Source organism: Gambusia affinis, linkage group LG21 (assembly GCF_019740435.1).
Source record: "Gambusia affinis linkage group LG21, SWU_Gaff_1.0, whole genome shotgun sequence".
In the NCBI taxonomy this organism is placed as follows: domain Eukaryota; kingdom Metazoa; phylum Chordata; class Actinopteri; order Cyprinodontiformes; family Poeciliidae; genus Gambusia; species Gambusia affinis.
The window spans coordinates 3,233,922-3,244,118 of record NC_057888.1 but is presented as its reverse complement, the minus strand read 5'-3'; the positions used below and the strand labels follow the sequence as shown (position 1 = coordinate 3,244,118).

The 10,197-nt window shown below is 35.0% G+C and overlaps 1 long non-coding RNA gene across 1 annotated transcript; it reads left to right on the top strand.

Moving 5' to 3' along the window:
• The first annotated feature begins 3,417 nt into the window (after window positions 1-3,417).
• On the top strand, window positions 3,418-8,161 carry LOC122824218. The gene is made up of 3 exons (XR_006369463.1): window positions 3,418-3,448; window positions 7,808-7,938; window positions 8,088-8,161. It is a non-coding gene; the product is annotated as an uncharacterized LOC122824218 (long non-coding RNA).
• The last annotated feature ends 2,036 nt before the right edge of the window (window positions 8,162-10,197 follow it).

Below are 10,197 nucleotides of genomic sequence, written 5' to 3'. Positions count from 1 at the left end.
AAAATTAAGAATATAAACTAAAAAAAATATAGTTTTATATGTATATAGTTTTTCCCACTATGTATGTGTTTTTAATGGCAGATAATTTTATGCTTAGCATCTTTGCTAACTTTGACGTTTAGCCCACTTTGCTGATAAGCCCTAATAATGTACTTAATTCTTCAAGTAGATGTTTATATTAATGCTCTTATTTTGAAGTAGGTTTATATTGTTAAAGAAGCTGTTCTGTTTCCTTTGCCCCAATAACATTACAGTAAACAAGAAACATACAGGATTAAAACAAAACAAAACACAGAAAACAAGACTTAAACATAAATAAAATATTTAAGGGGATTACATAGTATATAGTAAACTTTCAAATGCAGAAATACAGTGAATTGAAGTTAGCGTGTTAGCATTAGCTTCTGCTAAATACTGTGTGGGTGTAGTGCTGTAGCGTTAGCTTAACAGAACTAATGTTTGATTAGTTCTTTAAGGTTGGCGCAACTAAGCGCTAAAGCTTAGCTTAGTGCTTAAATTAATTCTTATAACTTAAAAAGTGCCACATAATTTCAACTCTGATGACTAATATCTTTAAAGGGCTATTTTGTTTACACACACTGTAATTAATATTATTTATGGTTTAGATTTTTTTATTATTATTTTTGTTGAGTTGATGGGATACTTGAAATATCTTCCAGTTTAATGTAGTATTTACAAAATTAAAGTTTTTTTGGGGGGAGGGGTATTTGATAAACAAATTATTGAAGTACTAAGTAAATGATCACATTATCAAACATTTAATATTAAAATATTACATTAGCATCAGGACCAAAATATAAAATTAAGTGGAAATTTAGTTTTTTTTTAAGGATCAGAACAACAATAATTTATTTAAGTAACAAAAAATAAAAAAGTTATGAAACTTTAACAGAAACTGCAGGTGTGCGTCTTTGTCTGGACTGTTGGATAAAACATGTTTGTTTCTCATTCAGTGGGTAGAAAATCCAGAAATTTTACTCAAGTAAGAGTGAAAATACTTTATAGCAAATTTACTCGAGTAATAAAATAAAATTACAGCATAGTAAAAATACTCCGAAAAGTAAATTTAAAAAAAAAAGGTATTCCAGTTAATGTAACCAGTTTCTACCCACCTCTGCTAATATTGATATATTATGTACAGTTATGACTATAAACAGGCGAAAATACTAAAGTAGTAATGTTTCTGCAGCTATATTTGTGTTCATATGATACATGATGGAGTTAAAAAGGAAAAACTTCCACAGATTCCTGCCTTCATCACCAAGATTAGCTAGCTGCAATATCTTTTCACATCCATCATCTGTAGTTTGTGTTTTCCAGTTTAGAAATAAAATATTTCCTTTGTTTTGACTTTCTGCAGCCTGTAAATTAAGCTTTAAACACTAATAAACAATGAAGAATCTCTGCTAATTTGGCCTAGCAGGAGTTTGGACATATACCGCTCGATAAGTCACGCTTAACTCCATCTGATAAATAATAGATCATATTCCATCATTGAATGAATCCAATCACATTAAAGGATAACAAGAGGAGCAGGGGAACAGGTGAGTGGGAAGAGGCTCAATTTCATCCTGCAAATAAGTGTGAGGCAAACAGCTGGGGCCTCAGCAAGTGGTTACATCAAGACTGACAGCTGCCAGATAGCTTTCAGAGCTGTCAGAGGCAGCCGTGACCTCACATGTCTGCAGAGTGATGTGTGCACGGGGGTGGCGGCCATGTCAAGGTCAGAAATACTTTGCTTTTATTGTTGGGCTTTGCTTTCCAAAAGAAATTCTCTGACGTTTGGTTTGAGAAGCTGGAAGGTATGACGGAGCGTTGGGGCCTCGCTAAGAACATAAAACAAATAAAATTACAAGAATGGAGGCAACAAAATTATGAGGCTATAGTTATTAAATTACATTACTAGAATACAGTTTTAATATTACCAGAATGCAGTGATTTTATGAGAAGGCATTAAATTTCAATTATCGTTATATTAGAAGACTATAGTTACTAAATTACAATAATAGTCTTTAAATTAGGAGAATGAAAATAAAGTCATGTCATTAAATTACAAGAATAAACTCATGAGAATATAGTTAAGTTACAGTAATAGTTCTGAGAATAGTCATGAAAATACAAGAATAAAATCATATTAGAATATAGTCAATTTATTACAAGAATGAAGTCATTAGGAGAATAAAGTCAAAACATTAGAAGAATATAGTTATTAAAATACAATAATAGCCATATTACAAAAATAAAGTCATTAAATTACAAAAATAAAGTCATTATGAGGACAATGTTGTACAAGAATAGTCAAGATTATGAAAACAAATCATAATATTATGTGAATAAAGACATATTACAACTTAATTCATGTACTACTATGACTTTAGTAGTACATGAATTAACTTTATCCTCATTATCTTTACTTTATTTTTGGATATTGGTTGCAAATGAGCTGTAGTTTATACCAGATATTTTCATAGAACATTTAAAAATTCTATAATTTTTAAACCACACATTATCCTTACACTAAACTGTCCTTTAAAATGGTTAGACAGCGCTCTGTGAACCTAGCTTTTATTTATTTTTTTTATTTTTTGTAAGCAATGACCGTTTGTAGCTCACCTTTTTCATTGAGGGTCTCCATTATGGCCATGTTCGATAAAAAGTTGAGTGGAAGGAAAATGTGCACAATCAATCTGGGACAACCATTTTTGAGGGATTGGGTCTTAAACACAAAAAACATATTCACAAGAGCTACAACTGTCCAGTTCCTTTTGTAAAGAACCTCTGGAACCAGAAACAAGCTCAGAAACATCTTAGCAAAACCTATTTTTAGATTAATATATATCTCAATATCTAAAGGAAAAGTCCAACAAGATGTATTCCAAGAATAAAAGCTTTTAAGGTCAGAAGATTTGAAACTTTTACCATAGTAAAGCTTAAAATGTTTTTCTAAACGTCTAATCACCTCTTACTTTCACAGAGAAGAACAGTTAAATTACTGGAGGTCAGATAAAAATATCTGTTTTACGCAGAACTTTTCATCTCCAAATTGTCCTTGGTCACAGATCGAAGTGTTGTGAGATAAATTGAGGGTGACCGTGTCTGGAGGCGAATGCCTGCCATTTATCAGATTGAGGTTTGAAGAAATCAGCAAGAAAAATCATGTATTCTGTGTATATTACTCTGCAGCAAAAACTTGTACTACTTTGGAGCCCAGGAATGAAATAATCCTTCTTATTTTTCTCTGTGAACTCTTTACTTCGCTTCGACTGAACTCTAGTTCGTTGCCCTAGAAAGTTTGTTTGGGGAGGTATGAATGTATAATCACACTTAAAAACCTAGGTCTTGGTTTGTTTGAAGTGGACTCAGGTGCAAATGTGAACAGGAAACCTCTCCAAGATGAGGAAGTGGACTACAGAGCAGGGCATTCTGGGTAAAAACAACCAAAACAAACATGTTAGCCTACTATTAGCAGAAGAAATGGCTTGTCTTTTACTAACAACCACTAAAATCTGACTCCATTTAATTTTTGTTTACTCTTTGTAAAGGTAAAGTTGCGCTTGGTGTCTTCTTCAGAGGTTTTCATGTTGTTTCCTTCATTAGAAATTGGTGCAGCGCCCCCACAGGCGAGGAGGGGAACAGGTTACTCAATTATTTTGGTTTGTTTGGTTCAGTGCAGTGTTGAAGCAAACTACAGGAGCTGAAAATGTAACTAATGTTGCAGTATTGGTCCCCAATAGAACAAGGTCTACCGGACTATAAAGTGCTTAAAGTGTAGTCAAAGTACAGCTTTCTATGAAAGCAGAGCTGGCTCCATTCTACGCAGATAAAAGCCCTCTGTCATCTTTGATTTGACCTCAGTGATTTGTCAAATTCACCTTATATGTTTTATTTTATTTTCATTTCCCTTTCTGATTTAATTTTTATAATTGGTTGCTTAGATACGGGGTATTGCATTTTGGAGAATGTTGACTGCTCAATGTTGTGCATAATCATCTAGTGTTAAAGATCATGAAGGTGTGACGTCCTGGATGACATCATCACTTGTTGACAACCTCTGCTAATCCACCTCATTTGCTTTTGCTGTTTTTCTTTAAATCTCTGTCTTTAGAAACCGCTTTAAAAGCATAAAATATTCTGGAATACTCTTGTTCTAATATTTTGGTAGACTTCAAATGAGACAAATAATAAGTTGTGAGTAAAGTTTCAGTGAGATATGGGAGTAATTCTACTTCCTCTGGCAGATTATTTCACCTAGAACAAGGGAAAAATGTCCTTTTATAAATTAGTAAAATCTGGCAATGGAATTAGTACTATTTAATATCCAAGAATTAGGAATTTAAAATATATATTTTGATAAAAACTTGTAAGTTAGTTTTCTTTTTCAAGTGTTAGATATTTGCATTAGAAGTAAACCCACTTGTCTTTAATATTCGGTTTAAGCAATCGATTTCCTGGGCTAACTCTTCACATTTACTTTAAATACTCCAACCGTAAAAAGAAAGGTTTGGGTTAACTCCATCTAAACCTCAGAAACTTTTCACCTTTAGCCTGGAATGCTCTGCGGTACCTTCTGGATCAATATGTCCTATTTCATGCATGGGCTACCACTTCAGGTTGGATGCTTCATTTTAAGTAAAACATCATGGTTTTATGTGCATGGCTGCTCCGAGGGAGCCCCAAATTTCAATCATAGTGGGTCAAAGAAAAACCTGCAGTTTGAGACATTTCTGCTTGACTATCAGCAGAATAGAAAGTATTCCTGTGTTTGATTACTCTCTATGAGGTAGATAGAGAGGATCCTGCTTTTTTATGCATTGTTTAGCACTGTTTGAACACCGCAATATGTATCCTTATGTAAAATTGCTGTCTTTTGGCTAAAATGTTAAATTTTTTGTCCATTCACCCAAACACATTTCTCAAACATGAATAAGCTCATCATATCTAGGAATGTTTTACCCTCAATAACTCTGAAAATCACAATAATTAGCAAGCTAACACTAGCACTGGCATGTACACCAGAACTAATTGTAGCATGCTAACACAAAAGAAGCAGGTTTTTTCACTAAACTCAAGTTAAAATGAGACAAATACTTGTCGTATCTTAGACCAGGTGCAAAGTTGACCCATATGTGAAAATTTATACCCTCTAAGCATTTTCAAAAAGTCACATTGATTAGAATGCTAACATTAGCACCAGCATGTACGATGCTGACACATTTTATTAGGTGTAAACTTGACCCTTTTAGGAAATGTAGACCCTACAATCATTTTCAATAAGTATGAAAACTCATTATTATGCTAACATTAGCACTAGCATGTTAGCATGCTATCAACTGTTAGCATGCTAACCCAGAAAGCACGTGTTGTCAACTAATTTTACAATAGAATGTGACAAATATTTCTGACACGTTGTATTGGTGACCCATCTAGCAAATATTTACTTTGATCATTTTCAATAAGTCTAAAAATCATAATAATTAGCATGCTAACATTAGCACTAGCATGTCCACCAGAACTAATGTTAGCATGCTAACCCAGAAATCAGGTCTTTTCTTCCTATTTTACGGTACAATGCAACAACTATTTGTTGCACTTTTTACGTGGTGTAAAGTTTCCGTTAAAACTTTAACACCACCACATAATGGCTGACTAAGGGTGGATATTTTGAACAAATCTCTGCATACTTGCCCCTGAAACATCTTGTTCCTTTCTCTCATCTTTCCCAAGACGACTTGGTGACGTTCCTTCAGGAAGCCTTTTATTTGTTGTTATTTTGGGGTGGGGGAGTTGGAGCTTGTGACAGCCAGAGGCAGCAAAAGTGAAACTCTAAAGCTTCCAAATGGCTAGAGAAAATTAGATATTGTCAGTTTTTATATTCTATATAATTATGTATTTGATCAAATGTCTGTAAGAGGAAATGGTTGAGTTGTTTTTAAATAAAAAAATGAGGGATTTCTGCTAACCTTGTAGTTAGCCTCCAAGCAATATGTTACTTCTGCTATTGTTTATCAAACTGTGGGCTTAAACTGCATCTAGTCATTATAATTATAATTTTACAGTATTTACATTATTAATTAAACAGATTTAGTGAGCAGGTAACCTTTAACCATCCCTCTAACCAATAAAATCCAGGAAATCTGGGTGGACACAATCAAGCGAAAAGAACAAACAATGTCTTATAAAATTGATATTGTCAGAACAAAATGTTTCCTCACAAGTTGTGTTTATTCCTTTTTCCCAGAAAATCCTCTGTTTCAGTTTTGCCCTTTCTGTTTCAATGCTGCATGTTTTCACTGAACCTGTGTGGGTTTTCTCCAGGTGCTGCAGTTTCTCCCACAGTCCGGTATTGACTGTAGGAGGGAGTAGTGTAGGCACGCACAGTTGTTTGTTTCAGTTGTTTTCCATCACTAATGCGGCCAGCTGTTGATTATAGTTACTGCTAACCTGACCTGAGAAATGTTTGTAGTGAATAGTAATGATCCTGCGTCTGCAGCTGGGATAACGGGAGAAAATCAGTGATAAAAGTCGATAGATTTAATAATAATCCTTTAAATTTTCTCACATTTCTTCAATTTTACAACTATAAATTTAAATGTATTTGCTTTTTTGAGAAGTAGAAGTGAAATGAGACGTTTTTTTGCAAATAAATATCTGAAAAGGGTGGCATGCATTTCAACTCAGCCTCCCCCAACCAAAGGTCTGTTAGAGTATTATTTCACACAACCAGAAACTAAAATTTTTTAAAATAATTTTTCTTTTTGCAAACATTGATTATGTTGAAGTAGATACGATAAAAAGCATCCGTGAACTTTAATTGCCAAAACCGGCTTATGACTTAATTCAATTCAAAAATACTTCATTGCAAAAACAAGAAATGTTAAGTATTATTAATCTCTTGTCTAGTGCAAACATGTTAGCGCACTTGATATAAAAAATGGATAAACGTCTTAGTAAAATAATCTGCCAGAGCTACCGGTACTTTTTAAAATTAATATTAAATGTTTGAATTAAAACAAGCTCCTATACCTTGCTGAAAAGTTATTGTAAGTTTGTTTTGTCTTATTTTAAGAATACTGAAACATCTGCACTAAAAACAAGACAAAAATACTTGGTGAGATTTAGTTTACTTTCACCTTTTTTGCTTTTGTCGCTCCTTTTTAAATCTGTCTGGCCACATCATTAGAAAGATGTTGGAGTAGGGGATACAATCCTGCCTCATTATGGTCAATTAAAGAGACGTTTTGAACTTCCTCCTCTGCATCCATGAAGCCTGTTTGAGTCTCATTAGATTTATATCTGGACTTTGACTGAGCCATTCTTATCAGCTTTCCCACAGCATGATACTGCCACGACCATGTTTCAAAGTGGGAATGGTAGGTTTAGAAAAATGTGCAGTGTTTATATTTGGTGGAAAATTCAGTTTCATAACAAATGTGTCAAAAAAAATTCAAGGTTAAATTTAAATACAGTAAATACATTTAAATACCTACCAATAAGATCATAAAACATGTTCTTTAGTGACTCTTTTTCTTCTCTTTGCAACTTCTACCCATTTTAATTTGTACTTTTTTTGTTTTTGTCTTATCTGTTTATCTAGCTGGTTATCTTGCAGATTAATTACTCTGTTTACTAGTAAGTAATGATTGTTTTGTATGCAGTAACTGGTAAAAAAGTAAAGTAAGTTAAATTTAAATACTGTTGTAAGGCTGGTTGGTGATTCTTCTCAATGGGATCCAGGTGTTGATAAACGACGAGTGACACCGTTTTAATTTTTGTTAATGTTCTTCAGTATTTCTAGAAAACCCTCCGCAGGGAGAACAGAGCTGCATTTCAGTCCTTATCAGAAGCAGCATCCAGTAATATTCGCAGAGATGAGCAGAAACGGCAGCAAGGTGGAAAGAAATAAAAGACGCAACTGAGGTAAGTGGGTTACTGCGGAGCGCGTCGGCCAGATATTTCTTCTTGATTTGGGAGCCAGTGTTCAGGACCCGGTGGGAGATTAGACCGTAATAATCTGTTATTAGATGGACAGACTTATGCTGCGTCTTACTTTCTTGTTGTGAATCCAGCAGTGTTTGCGAATGAAAGAAAGAAGGCTCCCAAGGCGCGGTGCAGAATTGTCGGCTGGTTTAAAGATGCTGAGTGAATTCATAATTTCTCCAACGATAATAAATCATGTCTTAATTTAGCTTGATTTCTATCATTTGTGAGTAGTCGGTCATTATGGGGGTCACTGTGGGTAATTTTAATCATCTATTTGAATTGTTAATGAGGTATGTACTGTGGTGTGAAAAAAAAAAGTTTGCCCCCTTCCTGATTATATTTTTTAGGAAAATAGAAATCAGGAAGGTGTAAACACTTTTTCACACCACCGTATACAATCCCTCCTGACATTTAAGTTGATGTTACTTTAAAGTGTTGGAGAGAAACTGCAGGGCTTTTGGGAGCCAACAGAGTTTTGGCTTAATTCTGGATGAAATCAATCCAACCAACCATCCATCGGTCAGTCCATAAACCATTCATTCATCCATTGGTTGGTCCATTAACTAACCATTCATCCCACCATTACTTCATTCATCCCTCTGTTCATCCATTCCTTAAAATAATCCATCAACCCAACCACAAACCAAATATCCATCCTTAGAGGGTCGATTAGTCAGTTTTTCTTACTTCAGTTGAATATATCACACATTTAGATGTCTCAACATAAACAATCTATTTGTGGTTTTGACATATTCTCATTAAGAACTGTTAAGTGACTTAGCTCAGTTTAGAACCCTAAATAATTCTAATTTAGCCCACTCTATGTAAAAATGAACATTAAAAGTCTCGCTGTGTTTGTGATGTCAAAGTTTTGGATGGAAAGGGTGAAATAATTGGAGCTTCTCTCTGAAAGACTGTGACAAACTTTTAAAACAGAGAGTCTGAAGACGCTGGGAGATTTATTTCTTAACTGTCGACAGTGTGTACCATTTGTCTGAAAGCTGTCTGCTTTCTCTCTTTCTGAGACGGCAGCCCTATACTCAGAGTGACATTAATCCCAGCCTGGGTTACCAAAGCACTAAAGTGACATTTACTAACCATTTCCCCCCCTCTGTTGTTCACCCAATTTTGGCTGTCCCCAGAGGCAGTGAAATATCATGTTGTGAAATTCTTTTTCATACCGGTTGGGAAACGTGGTGCGTTTAGGGACACGGCTGACCCACCGTGCTACGGAGATTAGTTTTTCCTCTCTTGTTTTATGCCCTAAATAACTTTAAAAGCCTCTGACGGGTTGAAGCGTGTCGGCAGTGTTTTAACGCAACGTTCTGTAAACATCGGCGTGAACAAACGTTATTGGTTAGACTTTCAGTTTTCCGGAGTTGAGCTGCTGCATGTGTGGACAATTATCTGGACACTTGTCATGCTATGTAACCATGGCAACAAGGCATTGTTTTTTTGTTATTTTTTTACTTATTAGTATCTGGAAAGCCTACATAACAACCGAATTATGATCTTAATCGGCAAACATCATCTCCCAAACTCCAACATCTTTATGCTCGGCTCTCTTCTCCTTTGACGTCATATAGCAGCACAAATATTTCAAAATTTTCACCACAAAGTCTGTGATTTTGATTGCAAACCCACACCCCCCTAAAAAACTCACAAAAACCTGGATAGACTGATCAGGGTAAAACGATTTCAACAATTTGCCCATAAGGTGAACAGGTTCCAGTTCCAGAGGCAGAAATGGAGCTACAGACTTTTGCTGAAAAGTTACTGTAAGTTAGATGAGTACTGAGATGTTTGCACCAGGAGCTCGACCAAAATACTTAATATTTGGTGTTTTTGCAGAGCATAAAAAGAGAAAAACTTTGTTTGCTGAACCCGATTCCAGATTAATCAATTTAATTTCTGGCTGTATCTCATCATCCTTCCTTTTTGGCACAGCCTCACCGTCTCGTCAGCATCGATTCCCCCCCAACAACAACAACAACACACTCTGCAAATCCCTTTTCGACTCAGCGTTCTCTTCCTTTGTGTCGCCTCTGGTAAGATTCTTCCAGCCAAGAATGAGAATAAACGCTGCGATGGTGTACTGGAGGCTCTGGAATAAAAACACCGGTTGACTCTGACAAACTGATTAGTGAGCAGATGGATAAAACAAGATTAATGTGTATAATTACTATCGACAGGGCT